This window comes from Echiichthys vipera, assembly GCF_963691815.1.
Source record: "Echiichthys vipera genome assembly, chromosome: 7".
NCBI classification, from domain to species: Eukaryota; Metazoa; Chordata; class Actinopteri; order Perciformes; family Trachinidae; genus Echiichthys; species Echiichthys vipera.
This window is the reverse complement of record NC_139832.1, coordinates 5,600,176-5,608,671: the sequence shown is the minus strand read 5'-3', so window position 1 is coordinate 5,608,671 and position 8,496 is coordinate 5,600,176.

The window sequence follows — 8,496 nt, the reverse complement described above, 5'->3', positions numbered from 1 at the left end:
TATTATTGATATAGAAGACTTAAACGCTTGAAACAGTCACAGGTTTCTCACTTAATCCTTGGATATTATAGGAATGTTGCAGCGATGTACTGTGTGGAGAAGCTGCATCACCCCCGGTGTAGTAGGCTGTCTGGTGGGGATGGCTCGTGGGTCACTAAGGTCAATCCTGGACTCACAACACTTCAATCAATCAATCAATTCTACTTTATTCATCCCGGAGGGGAAAGTCTTGAATTTAGTTTCATTCATTCATGCATTCAATCATTTATGTATGGCTCTTGACCGTAGAATCATGGTGTTGAGCACAAAACATTCAGATAATAACAGAACAAAACAATGGTGTACGGCATGGGCAAAACAAAAACACTACTTAAAGTGCAATTCTGGCGCAAAATCGGCACTTACATACATCAAATGAGCCATCGAGACAGTTTTTTTCATGTATGAACTATTAACAGCCTGACGTGGCTAACACTGATTAGCTCGGGGCAGTGAAGGCATTAAAACGTCTTTTTTAACCACTAATTCTGCTCAAAATAACACCAAACTTCTGCAGCAGCATGAGAAGAGTCACTACACATAAAACAAAGCACCAATGGGCTCCTTCCTTTGGGATTGACTTTGGTAATCCACTTAAATGGACTTTACTATGAGAGGAGCTGGTACTGGGACCTGTTAACTTAGTTTGCTAACTATGTTGTTGGTGCTTTGTTTTATGTGTAGGGACTCTTATCATGCTACTGCAGAGGTAGTAGGTAATATTAGTGGTTCAAAAAGCCGTTTTAATTGCTGTGTCCGTAATCGCGGACAGTTATGCACTGTGAGCCCTATGTACTGACGCAATCGGTACACTCAATTCCCCAGTAAGTGCTGTCTGTAAGCACCCACTGCCGCCCAGCACTTACCGGAAATGACGATCGTATTTCTTCTTCTTTTTATTTTTCCAAAAGATTTTCCAACAACTCTTCTGACTCAGCAAACCGCCAAAAATCCTTGTGATCCTTTACATTTTTTAAGTGACTCTAGTTGTTGCCGCTTCGTTACTCTGTTGCATTTTCCGCTACATAGACAAAATAACGGTGACTGAGGGCATTGAGTGTCCATCGATCCACACTCAACGGTTCGGCCATTTTTGAGTGCGCGACCAGATAAATGCAGTACACTGCATTTTACCAACTTCTGGCGTGACCGCACTTCCATCCTCAAAAAAGCCAGTTTGAGTATTGAAGTGCATGATTTGGAAACCAGTACATGCCTTCACCCTACTGCCCCGAGCTAATCAGTGGTAGCCATGTCCAGCTGTTAGCGACTGTTAGCAACTCAAAACAGAACACAATTGTTATTAGCAACACTCACTGGTAGCTGATAGTGAACTGCGCCTGTCACGTGTGCTCGTACACTCCATAGCTGAGAGTGAGTAACTACCAAAACAGTGAGACTGAACATAATTGGCCAGCATCATGTTGGTATAAAATAAATAAAGTACAATTATGTTTACAACAATGCTAGCTTGCTCCATCAGCCAATGCCGCAAACTAGTTGCTGGCTGTCCACCTTCTCCAAGTCCATCTCCAGGCCGCTGCTGCAGGAGGTATAACTGAAATGTGTGCAGGTTAATTTGTTGACGTTAGCGTACTCCATTTCTAAGCTAACGTTAGCTAATGTTGCACACTGTTGGCTTTAGGGGTCCTTAACCTAGAAGTCAGTCGACAGTCGTCAATTTTTAAGTTATGTTCACCCATTAGCAAGAAAAACAGAGAAGGTCTAGACGACATTCTTTGATTTGCAGGGACCCAACAATTCCCCCAATGAGCGCACAACAAGTTGTAACAGCGACACAGAAACATTGGTTTTGAAACAGTGGCGAAGAAAACCTTCTTGTGGCAGGATCATCGGACAGGCTCTATTGTGGACGGCCATCTGCCTTGACCAGTTGGGGTGAATAGGCAAATGTAGCTCAGTGGTAGAGTGGGTCGTCCTCCATTTGAGAGATCGGCGGTTCAATCCCACCTCCCCTGGTCCACATGAAGTTGAAGTGTTCTTGGGCAAGACACTGAACCCCAAATTCATGCAGCACATGGGTGTGTAAATGTGGTGTGACTGGTTAGATTGGATGGTCTGTAGATGTCCACTGCCATCAGTGTGAATGTCTGTGTGAATGGGTGAATGTGACAAACACTGTGAAAGCACCTTGAGTAGTCAGAAGACTAGAAAGGCGCTTTATAAGTACAAGTCTGCTTACCAAGTCCATTTAGAAACCTAGAGGTGCACATCTAGCATGAGTTTAAGTCCTCCTTCAGGAAGACAGGGAGTAAAGTGTCGATAAATGCTCCAGTGTCCAGTCCAGACATCAGATCAGATCTCCTGAACTCTTCTTCATTCGCCAACAGCAACCACGATAAAAACATGTGTGATAAAAACACTGTAGTTCTTGGATATTATCGTAGTACTATACTTTAAATACACTAGCAGATATAGGTCATTATAAACTACACCGATCATCTCTAGGCCTGTGACCTATAGTAGATCTAGGATACAGCAAGTCCTGAATATTTAAGGAATATTGCATATGAAACCAGCTATAAAGTCATATACTTATTAATAAACATACGACAGAATACTCATTGTAGTATTATTAGAATATCGTAAAAATAGCAGCCTTGAGTCCCAGACCTACTGTAAGTCACTATATTTAGGATTTGGAAATCAAAATACCAAGTATGGTAAAGTCATTATTTAAAGTTAATCTTGAGCACCACAGGCACATTATTAGTCCCCATGGATAGATTATTGGAAAATTATAGTGATTTTCATGGGGGGGGGGGGGGTTTCAAGGCCGAGTCCATAAACAACACTGCGGCCTGCTTTTCCAAATAGATCATCCGGCTCTAAATCCTCCTCATTAGAAGCTGTGGCATAAACAACTGTTCTAACATGGCCCCTGGATCAGGTCACACTAATTAACCAGCAAGATCGACCGACAATTCCCTCATTATCCTTCCTCTCATCTGATCGCATATAGGCCGTCAAGACAGCTAACGATCAACCGACTAATTAATCAGCTGATGAGGTGCAAGTGAAGCTCCAGGTTCCCTCTTCATTGGGGAGACACATGGGAGCTAATTAGTTCAATTATTAATGCTTCTAATTAAATAGTTTCTCTGGGTAATCATGGTTGAAGTCTCATCCTCAGTCGGCTGCGGTGATAAATGGATCCGCGGTGCATTAGACCCCTCTTGTCCTTTATTTTGACATGCTTAAACTCCAATGCAATGCCAGGCCCTGACTAAACATTACAGGCTATTCACAGGCCCAGGACCCCATTAGGCTAATTGCGCTAAAAGCAGTCTGGGATTGACGTTAAAGGTGAGCTGTGGCTTGGGCTCTAATTAGCAGTCTGTGAAAATAGGAAGGCCTTTCCTTGCCATCTGCTGCAGCTTGCATTGCCGTCATGTCCTCTGTGTGAAAAGGGCAGAGACAAATTTAGGCGGTGTTTTGTGTGGAAGGGCCGTTTGTCAGATATAATGCCACGAGAGGCCACACGGCACATTTCATACAGTAACAGCTGAATTTAGAGAAGAGGACGGGAAAACTGCTGCAATTTGTGGCAGCGGGGCCTTATGGTTTTGCATATGAAACCACAGAGCTCCTGCTTCTTGTCAGACTGGAAAGAGAAAACTGTGTTTTTTAGACTTAGAGGCCATTTTCTACCATTTATATTCACTTTACATTTCCATCATTCTCCGACACATGCCTTCATTAGGTTTTCTCTTTTCCAAATGCAAGGTTCAGGGTGCCAGACATTTTATTTCTGGCTTAAACACGTGAACATAAAAAGATGGATGATTTCCCTCAGAGTTTTCTTTTTTTTTACCCACACTAGCAGCCAGCAGCGTGGTTCATGGATGGATTACTAAAGGGACCAACCGGGGACAGGCATAGGGGCCCAAAGTGTCAGGAGCCCCCCCGCCTTCACCTGCAAAATGTCACTCGAAAAGACACATATCCACTACAATGAGACACAAAACAACTGCAAAGAGACACAAAACCACAAAGAGATGCAGAAAAACATCTTGTCAGGCTCCAGGAAATGTGTCCGTGTTCAAAGCCAAAGTGAACTGACCAATTAGAGTCCTGTGCGGAGCTACTGGCAGTTGGGGGGGACTGAAGGACCAGCTGTTGGTTAGAAAACAACAACGGCGACTGCTAAACAGTTAGTGTAGGCTGCTAATACCACACTGTTATAACATACATTATGTCATTTTTGTAAAAACGTCATAAGAAACCATGTTGCTGTAAAACATCAGAAATACTTGAGTGTGTTAATTTATGACCAAATGCTTTCTATTGAAATAATAAATAACAGTAGTTTCACAAGCAAAGTGCTTCACGGGGGAGGTTTGTCTGATTGTGATAGAGCTGCACCTGAACTCCCGAGAGGTTGGACCAGCGGGAATAAGATTATTTGTTGTGATCCCTCAACTGGCTGGGAAAAACTGGGGAAGAAAGCAAAATGTTTACATGTTGTTGTGGTGCATGTGATACTCGATATAGATGAACCAGGGGAGCTCCTTTGTGGTTGCATTGAGCCGTTGGGATGGATGATAAATTCAAGACAGACTCTAAATCACCCGTAGGTGTGAATGGTTGTCTGTCTCTGTTCGTCTCTATGTGTCCTGTGATAGACTGGCGTCCTGTCCAGGGTGGACCCCGCCTCACGCCCGATGTCAGCTGGGATCGGCTCCAGCGCCCCGCGACCCCGACAGGGACAAGCGGTTGAAGATGAATGAATGAATGTATGACTGCAGCGTTGCTCATGTTAAGATTAAAAATACTCTCCACTGACAGCACAGCTACAGACGTTAAATTTGACTTTTATTTTTTTAAACCAAAGGTTGACGGGAGGTCCATATTTCTTTCAGGCATTTCCAAGTCTGATTTGATTGTCTAACATAAGATAAAACTTAATTTATCCTGGGGAAATAGCTGTGTAAAACATAAAACATTAAAAAAGGTGCAAATGTCTGTCGCTTCAATCTTTCTGCAGTTATTCACAATCCAAAAAATCCAAAATATACTCACTGTTGAAATATAAACAAGGTAAAAGTTTCTTTTTAGGGAGTAAGTATCATCACGCTGAGGTGTCCTTGAGCAAGGCCCTTAAGCCTTGTGTCGGGCGCTGATGATGAAACCCCCTCACACAAACACCTTATTGACGTGAGCATCTGGGAGCCTGCGTCACTACGACTCTTTTTTAATAACCCCCCTAGAGGTCACATGTCCAATTAAAGAGGAGATGCGGTCTTCTTAATTTAGTTCAATTTTGTTGTAGTTTGTATAATAACAGCAGTCGATTTCTTTTCATTGTAAACTACGAGGTTGAAAAGAGAAGTAGATCATCATTGACGAGAAGCATCATCAGTCTACATATGAAGAGCTCTTTTCCAAAACGAGATAAAAGACAAATTTTTAAAAAATGAGTTTTTCATGCCACTTTGCTGCAAACAGAACCTTTTCAATGCTTCATCAGTGTTTGATGCCAAATCGCTATATTTCCTTGTTTAAAATGGTCTCAAGATGCAGTTCCTTTCCAAACCGCGACCAGCGCCAAACCTATTTTTAGCCTGAATGCGATACGTCATCTCGACCAATCAGAATTCAGTGAGCGTTCAATGCGATCCAACATGGCGGCGCTCTGAAGCGGGAGAGTTTTTTGTGTCGTCCGTCCGTTCAACATGTTCAGACTGAGTCATAAAAAACATTTTGACAAGATACATTGAATATTAACCAAATGTGTGGGTCTGGGTAAAAAATGTCATTTTCCTGAAAACTATTAAAATTTTTAAGATTTATAGCGTTTTGGAAAAGAGCTCCTCATAGCATTACCCAAAAGCAGCACCGCATTAGTACCACTGTTTCAAATACCCTCTAAATGTCCAGAATAGACTCATCTCTCTGTCTTCTGTTAATCAGGTCATAGAGGCCTCAAGAAGCTCATGAACACATGTACAATAATGTTTCTTAGAGTTCAAAAACCTAAACCTAACCACGTAGTTTTCTTCCCCAGCCCTAACTCTCCTCTGCTCGTTGCAAAATGACGCCAAAGGGGCTACCCAGAGCGTTGAAAAGTGATGCCAAAGGGTCCTCCCTAAGCATCCGTATGTGACGAGTTGGGAGTAAGAACGTGTCCCAGTAATCCGCGACAGTGTGACAGTGAGCCAGCATGCACGGTACCAGGACCCTGAACCTGACGCAGCTAGATGGAGTTCAGCCATCATTCATTTCATTAATTACACAGCGCTTTTCCCGCGGCGTCATCAAGGGATGCTCGGATTCAGCCACCGCAAACAAGAGCTTTGAGAACATCCCTGTGATATCGAGCCGCTTTTTCAGATCCACTTCATTTGCGGAGTTTTGGCAGCAGCGCCGCAGGAAGACACCAACATCTTACAAAGCAGTTTTCAGTGCACAGACAGCAGGACATCACATTTAGTGTAACAGGAGCTCACACAGGACACTGAGTAGACCTTGAGCGATGCCTATAACATATGAAAGGGATTACATTTGATTCCTTCGACAAAAAAAGCTGCTTTACATTCAATCAGTGTTAATAAAACCAGATGATCCAGATGTAACTCGTCCAAAAATGCACGCGAGAAAAACAAAGTAGCTTTTTGCTTCTTGTGCTTCTTTAAAGAGAAGATTCATCACATTTTTCAGGGAGCTCATGTCCCATTTCAGAAACAAACTCTTTCAATGCAACACATCCAGCAGGCAATCACTGTGTGCACTCATGCAGCATGGCACACAGTACAAGGCAGCCAAAAGTCCCCTTGAGCAAATCATACAGGCCAGTGTTTAAATTATGTTTCCCTTGAGACTGTAGGAGAAAATATGTTTCAGTTAGGATCCTTTCACCTGGATCCTTTTCTGTAGTTGATTTGAATTTCCCCATATTTAAGCAAAATGAGACTTTTCAGGCATCACTAGACTAAACAACTTTAACTGCTTTTTACTTTTGCAGCCGCAGAAAGGGATGTTAAATGTGATGTTGCGGACAAACTGTTCCTGCTTTTTACGTGGATCTATTTCAGCCAGAGGTTCAAGTCTTTGGAAGCCATCCAGTCCCCTGTCAGTCGGACTAAGCTGCAGAGTTTTAGATTGGAGTGGGGATGTGCTCACCAACTGTGAGATTAAGGGGAACTGATCGATGGCCTTTCTGATTGGCTCTCACGGTGTCCCAGCAGCATCCAATCCCCTTGGTTCAAATGGTTTTCCTCGGTCCAGCCAAAACCAATTCTTCTTCCAAGCAGGGGCCAAATAAGATCACTGACCTGAAGCTACAAGGCCACGCTTGGAGGTTCTGTTTCTATCCGTCTGCACTCCTCATCTCGCTGACAGAAATGACGCAGACAGAGAAGAAGAGGGGGAACGGAAGACGGAGGGATAGAAAGAAGAGCATTTTGCACCACCACATGTTTAAGCTTTACGTGTTTTATTCCTGACATCTTTGTTATTAAGTGTTAATGCCAGCATTGTTTAAACACCGCTCCCTCCAGAAATTACCTGTCAGTCAAACTCAGCAGGTGGCACTATAACGTCTCTTTCCTCAGACCTTGAGTTGAGTCTCTGCAGGCATAGCTATTTCTTTTTCTGCTCAACCACAGTGACTTCGGCTGCTCCTGCCAGCCACACCGCCCCTCAATAGATTCAAAGCAAATCACTGTTGCTGCTGCTGGAAATGTTAAATGCATGACTTCCTGTCGGGATTAAAAAGCTTTTTTAGAAGAGAAAATGTGAACTACTTCATAAAGGGAGTAGAAATGCATCTCTCGGAAAATGTCAGGGATCATTTCTTTAAAAGCTTATCTCATAAAAGGCTCAGAAAAAACTAAAATGGATGAAAGGAACTAAGAGATGCACATAAAATAATGTTTAAATGTGTAAACTGAGAAAAGCTTTAAAAATAACTACTAAAATGACTGAAGGGATCCAGCTTTCATTTGCTGTCTGTGCTGTGAGGCTGCTGCTGCTGCTGCTGCTGCTGCTGCTGATGATGATGATGATGATGATGATGTTGATGATGATGATGCTACTGCTGCTGCTGCTGCTGCTGCTGCTGCTGCTGCTGCTGCTGCTGCTGCTGCTGCTGATGATGATGATGCTACTACTGCTGCTGCTGCTGCTGCTACTGCTGATGATGATGATGATGATGATGATGATGATGATGATGATGATGCTGTTGATGATGATGATGTTTATTATGATGATGATGCTACTGCTGCTGCTGATGATGATGATGATGATGATGATGAAGTTGATGATGATGATGATGATGACGATGACGATTACAAAGAGGTACAGAGCAACAGCAAAGAGAAGAGACACACAAATACCACACAAAGACACTAATGACTACACAGAGGAACAAAATGGCCAGAAAGAAGAAGAAATGACTACCAAGAGACACAACAGACCACAAACAGACGTAAAATG